At 47.1% G+C, this 12,229-nt stretch overlaps 1 protein-coding gene across 1 annotated transcript in view; it reads right to left on the bottom strand.

Moving 5' to 3' along the window:
• DYNC1I1 (dynein cytoplasmic 1 intermediate chain 1) overlaps positions 1 to 7,634 on the bottom strand; it is a 50,902-nt gene extending 43,268 nt beyond the window's left edge. The window contains exon 1 of the mRNA XM_074267337.1: positions 7,399 to 7,634. The gene's annotated coding sequence lies outside the window, so the exon portion shown is untranslated. The remainder of the gene's footprint in view (positions 1 to 7,398) is intronic.
• Between the last annotated feature and the right edge of the window lie 4,595 nt (positions 7,635 to 12,229).

Raw genomic sequence — 12,229 nt, 5'->3', positions numbered from 1 at the left:
TCCAGCCATTCTGGAGAACACTTTGGAACTATGCCCAAAGAGTTATCAAGCTGTGCACACCCTTTGAGCTAGCAGTGTTTCTCTTGGGTTCTATATCCCAAAAAGATCTTAAAGGAGGGAAAGGGACCCATATCTGCAAAAATGTGGCAGCTCTTTTTGTAGTGACTAGAAACTAGAACTGAATGGATGCCCATCAATTGAAGAATGGCTGAATAGGTGATGGTGTATGAATGTTATGGAATATTGTTCTATAAGAAACAATCAACAAGACATGAAATGATTCTAAGCAAAATGAGTAGAACCAGATGATCATTGTACACGGCATTATCAATATTATTGACGATCAATTCTGATGGTCGTGATTCTTCCCAACAATGAGATAATTGGAGCTAATTTCAATGATCTTATGAAGACTTTGAGAACTGAATGTGGTTCACAACATAACATTCTCACTCTTTTTGTTGTTGTTCACTTGCATTTTGTTTTCTTATTCATTTTCTTTCCTTTTTGATCTGATTTTTCTTGTGCATCAAGAGAATTGTATAAATATATTTACATATATATTGGATTCAACATATTTAAACATATATAACATATATTGGATTGCTTGCCATATAGGGGAGGGGGAGGGGTAAAAGAAGAAAAAATCTGGAAAACAAGGCTCTGCAAGGGTCAATGTTGAAAAATTATCCATGAATATGTTTTGAAAATAAAAAGCTTTAAAAATTTAAAAAATAATAATAAAATAAATTATTTCATAATCATCTGGGAAAATAAATAAATGCATTAACTTGCTAACACTCACAGAAATGCAAATTAAAACAACGCTGAGGTCCCAATTTAAATCCACAATATCAGCCAACTTGACAAAAAAGGAAAATTAAAAATTCTGGGAAGGATATGGAAAAATACTGTTATTAAAATACTGCTGATGGAGGAACAAACTGGTCCAACTAATCTAGATACATCACAGAAAGAAGAAAGGATTCATGTACAGAAAAAGTTATAGCAATTTTTTTGTGATAATAAAGAACTAGAAAGAGAAGGGATTCTTAATATTTGTGGAATAGCTGCACAATTTATAATGGAAGGAGATGGAATAACATTATGCTGTAAGAAATAATAAAAGGATAATTTCAGAAAAATATGGAAAGATTTTTATGAATTGATGAAGAAAGAAATGAATAGATTCAGGAAAATAATTTGTTCGATAACAATAACAGTGTCAAGATAAACTTTGAAAAACTGTGATCAATACAATCATCCACCTCAATTCCAAAGAATGAAGTGTTGCCTGCCTATCTATGCCCACTTTGATGGAGTCAAGAGTGCAGACTGAAGCATGTTTTTTTTTTTTTGTTGTTGTTGTTGTTGTTCCTTCCTTCCTTTCCTTTTCTTCCTTCCTTTCTTTCCCCTTTCTTTCTTTTCTTTCTTCCTTCCTTTCTTTTCCCTTCCTTCCTTCCTTCCTTCCTTCCTTCCTTCCTTCCTTCCTTCCTTCCTTCCTTCCTTCCTTCCTTCCTTCCTTCCTTCCTTCCTTCCTTCCTCCCTCCCTCCCTCCCTCCCTCCTTCTCTCTCTCTCTCTCTTTCCTTTCTTTCTTTCTTTCTCTCTCTCTCTCTCTCTTTCTTTCTTTCGCTCTAGGAAATCCTAAGGAAATGGAATAAGGAAACACTATGGTAGATATCTAGTTCATATAGTCCTCCTGAAGACTTATTTTATTGTGTATGAAATAAAGCAAAGAGAGGCTAGTGAAATAGGACAATGGATGTTACAGAGCCAACATGGACATGAATCATTGCCCTTCAGACAAGATTACCCAGTCTTTCTTTGAGACAGTTACTTGCATTAAAAATACTTTCATGATGGGTTTTATACCAGGAATTCTGGGCTGGCTCTATGTTAGAAAAACCATCATACTTGACTATATTAGTAATCAACCCAATATAAATCAAATGATATCTCAATAAATGCAGAAAAAGCTTTTTGATAAAATACAAACCCCATTCAAATTAAAAAAAAAACACTAGAGAGCATAGCTATAAATTGAGCTTTTCTAAAATAAGTAGTATCTATCTAAAACCATCAGCAAGCATTATCTGTAATAAGGATAAGATAGAAGTCTTCCCAATAAAATCAGGGGTGAAACAATGATGTCCATTTTTAATAGTATTATTCAATATTGTGCTACAAATATTAACTTTAGCAATAAGAGAAGAAAAAGAAATTGAAGAAATTAGAATAAGCAATTAGAGAACCCTATAGAATGAACTAAAAAAACTATTTGAAACAATTAACAACTTTAGCAATGTTGCAGGATATAAAATAAGCCACGTGAATGTCAATATTTCTACATATAACCAACAAAGTCTAGCAGCAAGAGACAAATTCCATTTAAAATAACAGTAGAAAAAAATTTTAATAAAATAACAGTAGACAATATAAAACACTTGGGAGTCTACTTGCCAAGACAAACTCAAAAACTCTGAACACAATTACAAAACACCTTTCATACAAATAAAAGTCATATCTAAATAATTGGGAAAATATCAATTGCTCATAAATAGGCTGAGCCAATTTAATAAAAATTACAGTCCTAAATTAATCTCTTTATTCAGTGCCATGCCAATCAAATTGTCAAAAATTTATTTCATAGAGCTAGGAAAAAACAATAATAAAATTCATCTGGAAAAACAAAAGGTCAAGAATATCAAGGGAATTGATGAAAAATAATGCAAAGAAAGGTGTCCCCCTCCTACCACATCTAAAACTGTGACGATCATAGAATGTACAATAAACCCAGAAAACCAAAACTCATTATTAGACAAAAATAAAGTATAGACCAACCTCTCACGCTGCATACCAAGATAAGGTAAAAATGGGTACATGATTTACATATAAAGAGTGACACCAAAAGCAAATTAAGAGGGCATGGAATCATTTCTCTATCAGATTCATGGATCAGGGAAGAAGTTAAGACCAATGAACATATAGAGAGCATTACAAAATATGAAATAGATAGTTTTGATTATATAAAATTAAAAAATTTTTACATAAACAAAACCAATGCAACCAAAATGATAAGGAAAAGAAAGCTGGGAGGAAATTTTATAAATATCTTTAATAAAGTTCTCATTTTGCAAATATATAGAGAATTGAATCAAAGTTATAAGAATACAAGTTATTCTTCAAATTGATTAATGGTCAAAGAATATGAACAGGCAGTTTTCAAACAAAAAAAAATCAAAGCTATCTATAGTCATATGAAAAAAATGCTACAAATCACTATTGATCACAGAAATGTAAATTAAAATAACCCTGAGATTCCACTTTACACTTATCAGAGTGACTAATATGACAACAAAGAAATATATTGAAAGGGATATGGGAAAACTGAAATACTAATGCATTGCTGATGGAGTTGTGAACTGATCCAACCATTGTGGAGAGGAATTTGGAACTATGTTCAAAGGGCTATAAAACTGCCTACCTTTGTCAGCAATACTAGCTAGGTCTATGATCCCAAAGACATCCTCAAAAAGGGGAAAGGATTTATTTATATAAAAAAACATTTATAGAAGTTCTTTTTGTGGTGGCTAAGAATTAAAAATCAAAGAGACACTTTTCAATTGGGGAATGGCTAAACAAGTTGTGTTTTATGAATGTAATGGAATTTTATTGTGCTACAAGAAAACAAGCAGAATGATCTCAGAAAAACCTAAAAACTTACATGAACTGATGCATAGTAAAGTGAACAGAACCAGATGTACACAGTAACAGAATACTATTCTATGAAGAAATGTGAATGACTTAACTATTTTCACCCATACAATGATCCAAGACAATTGCAAAGGATCATGAGATCTGCCTCCAGAGAAAGATTTGATACTGATTGAAAACAAACTGATACATACTATTTTGTACTTTTATTTTTTTCTTCTTATTTGAGTCTTCTTATACAGAATGACTAACATGGAAATATTTTTCATAATTACAAAAAAAAAAGTAACTGCTTACTGACTGACTGAAAAGGAGTCTGTTGGAGTCCTTGAAACTTTACAAAATGAAAAACCCTTTAAACTTGTCACAGCAACAGTCTTCACCACAACAGGCACCACAAATTGCTAGAATGAGGTGGAATCTTAAAGGTCACCTGTGCTGTGCCCTCATTAAACAGATGAATATACTGAAATCCAGACAAGGGATCTGAGACTGGCCATAGGGCACTATATTAGGACCTGACTCCTGGGTCTTTTCTCCTCTATTAGAGAAAAGCCATGTCATTCTGATTCAGCCTACATCCCTAAGAGTGGGACATATCTTCTGATCTCTTGTCCCACCTCCCACTTTGGGTTCTAAACCACTTTGGAAGGTACTAAGGAATGAATTTCAAAGAACCTAGGGTTCTTTGTCTTTCAGGGCTAGATGTGGGGCTAGATACTTTACCCTGTATTTCCTCAGGAGTCACTCCAAGAGCTATTTAGTCTTCCCTCCCTCCCTCCTTCCCTTCCTTCCTTCCTTCCTTCCTTCCTTCCTTCCTTCCTTCCTTCCTTCCTTCCTTCCTTCCTTCCTTCCTTCCTTCCTTCCTTCCTTCCTTCCTTCCTTCCTTCCTTCCTTCCTTCCTTCCTTCCTTCCTTCCTTCCTTCCTTCCTTCCTTCCTTCCTTCCTTGTTTTTATGCTACAGTCATTCATTTCCAGATGTGGACTTACCCTAAGAAGCCTTCCAATTCAACAAAACCAAGAGACTACCATATGACAGAGTATGCAACGCTCCATATCCACAGTCCCATTCCCCACCAAAGAAAGAAAGGGCACTTCCTGCCTCCTGTCCCAATTCCACAACTCACAGTTGCATGGAATTAGCTGCCATTCTCCTGGTTTCATCGTGGTGCCTCTTGTATTCTGATCATTCTTTTTCATTTCACACATTTTCCCACAACGATTTTCCCATTTGTACCAATGGTCTGAGAGGCAAGGACCAGGCATAGGGGGATGGGGGTGCTCACAAGTGATCCATGAGCAAGGAGAGCCCTTTCAAACAGTGTCTAACCCTATCTCTACCCACAAAACAAGTGCTGAGTAACAAGATTGGGGGAAAATCAGCTCCTAGCAGCAATGGGAAAGTCTTCTCTCTCCTGAGCCCATCTCACGAACAGAAAAGAACCCTGCCAACTCCCTGGATCACCTTGAATATCTTTGTGCCTCAGTTTCTTCATCTCTATCATGAGAGTACAGCCAGAGGGTTTCTAAGGGTTCCTCCAGTCTCTAGCCAGGGAAATTCAGGACAGATTCAGTGACCATTTTATCAAGGGTCTCCTTTTATCCAGGAAAGGCCATATGACCTTAGCTTCCAGACTTAGAGGAGCTCCGAGCCCTCCTGGTCCAATCCACACCTGAATCAGAAACCCTGCTCTAGTCCCCCACTTAAACTCCACTTGGGCACTTCTAAAATGTTCTCTTCCTTGTCCGGATAGCTTCCCTTATACAGTGTTTAGATGGCTGCTAGTTCTGTGCTCTGGGGCAAACAGAGCAGAAAACATAGATCAGCCTCCATCACACTCCTCCATCCACCCCAGAATCTGCCTTTCTCCAGGAGAAACACCCTCAGTTCTTTTCCCCAGTTCTCATTTATTATGAATCAAATCAAGGCCTTAACCATTCTATCCTCCCTCCTCTAGACAATCTGCAGCTGTTCCATGACCCTCCTCAAACGTGGTGAACTAGACTCAAACTCCAGTCCTACTCCAATCAGGCTACAAAGACGTCTCCTGGGTTTTTGGCTGTCCTCCCACCTTATTGAGCAATCCTGAAGTCCACTAAACCCCCAGACCTCTGCTGGAGGTCTAACCACTGAGCCCTGTCTTTATTTATCCCTTATTAAAGGACATCATTTGGGATTCATCCCATTGATCTAGGCTGTTGGACTCCTAATGGAGTCTGCTTATCCAATCTACTCCATACCAGATGGTCCAGCTTGGTGCTGTCCAGTGTGACAGCATCCCCACTCTATGACAAAACTGCTGAAGGGAGCAGGGGCACCGGTTAATCCCTAGGGAGGGCCACGAGAGCCCTCCTTCAGTGATGAGGAAATCACTGGCTCCAGTCACTGCACCAGCTCTCCATGGCCCCAGCAGAAATGTCGTTCTTCACCTTGCCAGTAAGAATCATCTTCTGAGCATCACTGTCAAGTGACCTGCTGAAAGCCCTGCAACGGGACCGGGCTCCAAAAGAAATAAGGAAGGATGCAGAGGAAACCAGCCGGGCCACCTCCCGGAAATGGCCCCGCTTGGCCATGCTTTCACCCACCTGTCTTGCTCCTCAGGGAGCAAGGTGACAGGCGAGGAGCCTGAGACCCCTGCCCAGATTCTCTAGATTTGGTGTCAGGCGAGGGCTGGCTGAAGGGAGCTGACCACCTGGGCCCACCATCCAGGGATGCCCCTCCCGCTTCCCAGCCAGGACTCTGCTTGTCTAATGGCCTCCGAAATCCATCCCCAAGGCTGAGCCTGGGCTTGCTCTGGGGGCAGAAGCTCTCTCCAAGGTTCTAGAGCTAGGAAAACGGCTCAAGGATAGGGACCAGAAGAAGAAAAACCCAGGGAACCTTGAGCCACTCAGACTGCCAAGGAAATGGGCCCCGTTCCCATGAGGAGGCAGCAGTAACTTGGAACAGGAGGAGGGAAGTCTCCCCATCATTTTCTGGGGAAAAAACCAGACAAGCTGGGGAGAGAAGGCCCAAGGGGATGGGTTGTTGGTTCCCCGCAGGATGCCGAGGGGCCCCTCCCGGCTGCACCTGAGCACCCCCCCCACGGACTGCTGATTCACTCTCACACCTGTTATGTCATCTCCCCCTGTGGGGGGCAGGAGGCAGAGGGGGAGGGCCAGCGCCGCCATCCTTCCCGGACTTGTGCTTGCACCCCCAGGGCACCCTCCCCGCAAGGGGGGGGGGGGCAGGCTGGCGCAGCTAGAGCAGCGCTAAGAGAACAGAGCCTGGGCCAAGGCGGGAGGGGCCGGGGCTCAGGTGCCCCCCTCCCCAGGCCAGGCTTTTTTTTTTTTTTTTACGTCAGAAAGGAAAAGTGTTCTCATCCCCCGAGAGGAAGCGGGCCGGGCCGGGCCGGGCCGGGCCGGGCCCAGGCCAGGGCGTGGCTGGGGTGGGGGCTTGCGCCGCCGCATCCCGGCCTCCCGGACAGCTCCGGCGCGGCCCTGGCCCCCAGGGAATGGGGGACGTGGGGCGAGGGCGCGTGGGGACTTCCCGGGAGGCGCGGAGTGGGGAGACAGGGAAGGGGGCTGCCCCCATCCCCCACCCCTGGGGGCTGCCTCCGCGCCCTCCTGCAGTCTGGCTGCCCCGGGCGCAGAGGGGGCGCGTCCCGGCACTGCCCTGGTCTGGGGGGGGGGCGGGGGCTGGTTACCTGGCGCTGCAGCAGCTGGACTAAGGACCCCGGCCTCTGGGACGAGCTCAGGCAGCGGCTGCTGCGGCGGCGATGGCAGGAGGGAGGATGGAGGAAGGCAGGAGGGAGGAGCCCGAGCCGCTAGCGGCGGCCACGATCCTGCTCGGTCCGCCCTCGGCTTCTGCGCAGCGGCTCCGCAGCCCGGGATTGACGGGCGGGCGGACGGAGGGCTGGCGGCGGCCTTGCTGCTGTGTCACCGTCGGGCGCCCTCCCAGCCCCAGCCCTCCGGCTCCTCCCCGCCTCCCGGCTCCTCCCCGAGCGGCCGGAGTCCCCTCCCCCATCCCGACAGGAACCCTGACCGTGACCGGGCTCCCAGGACCCCAGAGGCTAGCCACTGAGCGTAAATCCCCATTTCACAGAAGGGGAAACTGAGGACTTGGCCGGGGTTATACACAGCTACCACGTTAAATCTCTGCAAGACCCCGCCTCATTAGCCCCTTGGGGCAGCCTTCCCCCTCCCCCCAGCCCTCTCTGCCAGGAATAAAAGGTCATCCTGCCCTTCAGCAGAAGGATTCCAACGGAGGCAGACCCACCGGAAAGCCAAGAGTATCCCCCCATCTGCCCCCTCTTTCCATCCCCGCAGCCCCTGCTCGCACATTCTCTCACCCACAGCCTGCCGGGAGCACTCCGCCCTCAGCTCAACCTCTCTGCAGGCCAAACTGCAGGGGCCAGATCCCCGGTCCAGTGGGCCAGCAGCGCCTGCGCCTCTCCTTCTGCCTCGCTTCTGTCTGTCTGTCTGTCTGTCCTGCGCCTCTCCTTCTGCCTCACTTCTGTCTGTCTGTCTGTCCTGCGCCTCTCCTTCTGCCTCGCTTCTGTCTGTCTGTCTGTCCTGCGCCTCTCCTTCTGCCTCACTTTTGTCTGTCTGTCTGTCCTGCGCCTCTCCTTCTGCCTCGCTTCTGTCTGTCTGTCTGTCCTGCGCCTCTCCTTCTGCCTCGCTTCTGTCTGTCTGTCTGTCCTGCACCTTTCCTTCTGCCTCACTTCTGTCTGTCTGTCTGTCCTGCGCCTCTCCTTCTGCCTCGCTTCTGTCTGTCTGTCTGTCTGTCCTGCACCTTTCCTTCTGCCTCACTTCTGTCTGTCTGTCTGTCTGTCTGTCTGTCTGTCCTGCGCCTCTCCTTCTGCCTCGCTTTTGTCTGTCTGTCTGTCTGTCCTGCTCCTTTCCTTCTGCCTCACTTCTGTCTGTCTGTCTGTCCTGCGCCTCTCCTTCTGCCTCACTTCTGTCTGTCTGTCTGTCCTGCGCCTCTCCTTCTGCCTCGCTTTTGTCTGTCTGTCTGTCTGTCCTGCACCTTTCCTTCTGCCTCACTTCTGTCTGTCTGTCTGTCTGTCCTGCACCTTTCCTTCTGCCTCACTTCTGTCTGTCTGTCTGTCCTGCGCCTCTCCTTCTGCCTCGCTTTTGTCTGTCTGTCTGTCTGTCCTGCACCTTTCCTTCTGCCTCACTTCTGTCTGTCTGTCTGTCTGTCTGTCTGTCTGTCTGTCCTGCGCCTCTCCTTCTGCCTCGCTTTTATCTGTCTGTCTGTCTGTCCTGCACCTTTCCTTCTGCCTCACTTCTGTCTGTCTGTCTGTCCTGCGCCTCTCCTTCTGCCTCGCTTTTGTCTGTCTGTCTGTCCTGCGCCTCTCCTTCTGCCTCGCTTCTGTCTGTCTGTCTGTCTGTCCTGCACCTTTCCTTCTGCCTCACTTCTGTCTGTCTGTCTGTCTGTCTGTCTGTCTGTCCTGCGCCTCTCCTTCTGCCTCGCTTTTGTCTGTCTGTCTGTCTGTCCTGCTCCTTTCCTTCTGCCTCACTTCTGTCTGTCTGTCTGTCCTGCGCCTCTCCTTCTGCCTCGCTTTTGTCTGTCTGTCTGTCTGTCCTGCACCTTTCCTTCTGCCTCACTTCTGTCTGTCTGTCTGTCTGTCCTGCACCTTTCCTTCTGCCTCACTTCTGTCTGTCTGTCTGTCCTGCACCTTTCCTTCTGCCTCACTTCTGTCTGTCTGTCTGTCTGTCCTGCGCCTCTCCTTCTGCCTCGCTTTTGTCTGTCTGTCTGTCTGTCCTGCTCCTTTCCTTCTGCCTCACTTCTGTCTGTCTGTCTGTCCTGCGCCTCTCCTTCTGCCTCACTTCTGTCTGTCTGTCTGTCCTGCGCCTCTCCTTCTGCCTCGCTTTTGTCTGTCTGTCTGTCTGTCCTGCACCTTTCCTTCTGCCTCACTTCTGTCTGTCTGTCTGTCTGTCCTGCACCTTTCCTTCTGCCTCACTTCTGTCTGTCTGTCTGTCCTGCGCCTCTCCTTCTGCCTCGCTTTTGTCTGTCTGTCTGTCTGTCCTGCACCTTTCCTTCTGCCTCACTTCTGTCTGTCTGTCTGTCTGTCCTGCACCTTTCCTTCTGCCTCACTTCTGTCTGTCTGTCTGTCCTGCGCCTCTCCTTCTGCCTCGCTTTTGTCTGTCTGTCTGTCTGTCCTGCTCCTTTCCTTCTGCCTCACTTCTGTCTGTCTGTCTGTCCTGCGCCTCTCCTTCTGCCTCGCTTCTGTCTGTCTGTCTGTCTGTCTGTCTGTCCTGCACCTCTCCTTCTGCCTCGCTTCTGTCTGTCTGTCTGTCCTGCACCTTTCCTTCTGCCTCACTTCTGTCTGTCTGTCTGTCTGTCTGTCCTGCGCCTCTCCTTCTGCCTCGCTTTTGTCTGTCTGTCTGTCCTGCTCCTTTCCTTCTGCCTCACTTCTGTCTGTCTGTCTGTCCTGCGCCTCTCCTTCTGCCTCACTTCTGTCTGTCTGTCTGTCCTGCGCCTCTCCTTCTGCCTCGCTTTTGTCTGTCTGTCTGTCTGTCCTGCACCTTTCCTTCTGCCTCACTTCTGTCTGTCTGTCTGTCTGTCTGTCTGTCTGTCTGTCCTGCGCCTCTCCTTCTGCCTCGCTTTTATCTGTCTGTCTGTCTGTCCTGCACCTTTCCTTCTGCCTCACTTCTGTCTGTCTGTCTGTCCTGCGCCTCTCCTTCTGCCTCGCTTTTGTCTGTCTGTCTATCCTGCACCTTTCCTTCTGCCTCGCTTTTGTCTGTCTGTCTGTCTGTCCTGCTCCTTTCCTTCTGCCTCACTTCTGTCTGTCTGTCTGTCCTGCACCTCTCCTTCTGCCTCGCTTCTGTCTGTCTGTCTGTCTGTCTGTCTGTCCTGCACCTTTCCTTCTGCCTCGCTTTTATCTGTCTGTCTGTCTGTCCTGCACCTCTCCTTCTGCCTCACTTCTGTCTGTCTGTCTGTCCTGCTCCTTTCCTTCTGCCTCACTTCTGTCTGTCTGTCTGTCCTGCTCCTTTCCTTCTGCCTCACTTCTGTCTGTCTGTCTGTCCTGCTCCTTTCCTTCTGCCTCACTTCTGTCTGTCTATCTGTATGTCCTGCACCTCTCCTTCTGCCTCACTTCTGTCTGTCTGTCTGTCCTGCTCCTTTCCTTCTGCCTCACTTCTGTCTGTCTGTCTGTCCTGCACCTCTCCTTCTGCCTCGCTTCTGTCTGTCTGTCTGTCTGTCTGTCCTGCACCTTTCCTTCTGCCTCGCTTTTATCTGTCTGTCTGTCTGTCCTGCACCTCTCCTTCTGCCTCACTTCTGTCTGTCTGTCTGTCCTGCTCCTTTCCTTCTGCCTCACTTCTGTCTGTCTGTCTGTCCTGCACCTCTCCTTCTGCCTCGCTTCTGTCTGTCTGTCTGTCTGTCTGTCCTGCACCTCTCCTTCTGCCTCACTTCTGTCTGTCTGTCTGTCCTGCTCCTTTCCTTCTGCCTCACTTCTGTCTGTCTGTCTGTCCTGCACCTCTCCTTCTGCCTCGCTTCTGTCTGTCTGTCTGTCTGTCCTGCACCTTTCCTTCTGCCTCGCTTTTATCTGTCTGTCTGTCTGTCCTGCACCTCTCCTTCTGCCTCACTTCTGTCTGTCTGTCTGTCTGTCCTGCTCCTTTCCTTCTGCCTCACTTCTGTCTGTCTGTCTGTCCTGCTCCTTTCCTTCTGCCTCACTTCTGTCTGTCTGTCTGTCCTGCTCCTTTCCTTCTGCCTCACTTCTGTCTGTCTGTCTGTCTGTCCTGCACCTCTCCTTCTGCCTCACTTCTGTCTGTCTGTCTGTCCTGCTCCTTTCCTTCTGCCTCGCTTTTGTCTATTTGTCTGTTGCCTTTTTTTTAACCTACAAGGCTTCCTTATCCCAGTAGCTGGCACAGGGCACCCCCTCAAGGCTGACTATCTGGCTGATGTGGGTCATGGCCCTTGGTCTCTCTGCACTTTTGCTGCAGCCCTTTAGCAGAAAGACCAGAGCAAACGTGGGGCTGCTGGAACCCACTGCTATAGAGATTTCAATGAACAAAAAGCAATTTTTCTCTCCTCCCCTCCCTTAATTGGGGGGGGGGGGAGGAGGGAAACTTTGTAATAAACGAGCATAGTCAAGTAAAACTAATTACTGTGCTGGCTATGAAAGAAAAATAGAAAAAGAAAAAAGGGGGGAAGGGGTCTTCTACACCCTGAGTCATGGCCCCTTCTTTAGAATACAGCTTTTAAATACACAAAATAAAACACAGTGAATTACAAATGAAACCAATTGTACAGAAATCAATTTACCAAAATCAAAAGAAAAAAGTTCACAAACTCCAGACTGTCGCTGGGGAGGAAGGGAAGAGAGGAAGGAGGGGTACCAGCTTTCTTCCCTCTGCTACAGTGAAAACTCAAAAGACAAATATACAATGATGGGGGGGCACAAAAGCAGGGGGAGTCCGCAGAAAGACCGTTTGGAAGTCAGAAGAAGGCCTGGCTTTGCCAAATCGTCTACAGACAAAATTTCCCGAGTCTACTGCTCACTCCTCCGCTCTGTACGACTTTACACAAATGGT

The sequence above is a fragment of the Sminthopsis crassicaudata genome, chromosome 5, assembly GCF_048593235.1.
Source record: "Sminthopsis crassicaudata isolate SCR6 chromosome 5, ASM4859323v1, whole genome shotgun sequence".
Lineage (NCBI taxonomy): Eukaryota > Metazoa > Chordata > Mammalia > Dasyuromorphia > Dasyuridae > Sminthopsis > Sminthopsis crassicaudata.
The sequence above is the reverse complement of the archived record's forward strand: the minus strand, read 5'-3'. Positions and strand labels throughout refer to the sequence as shown.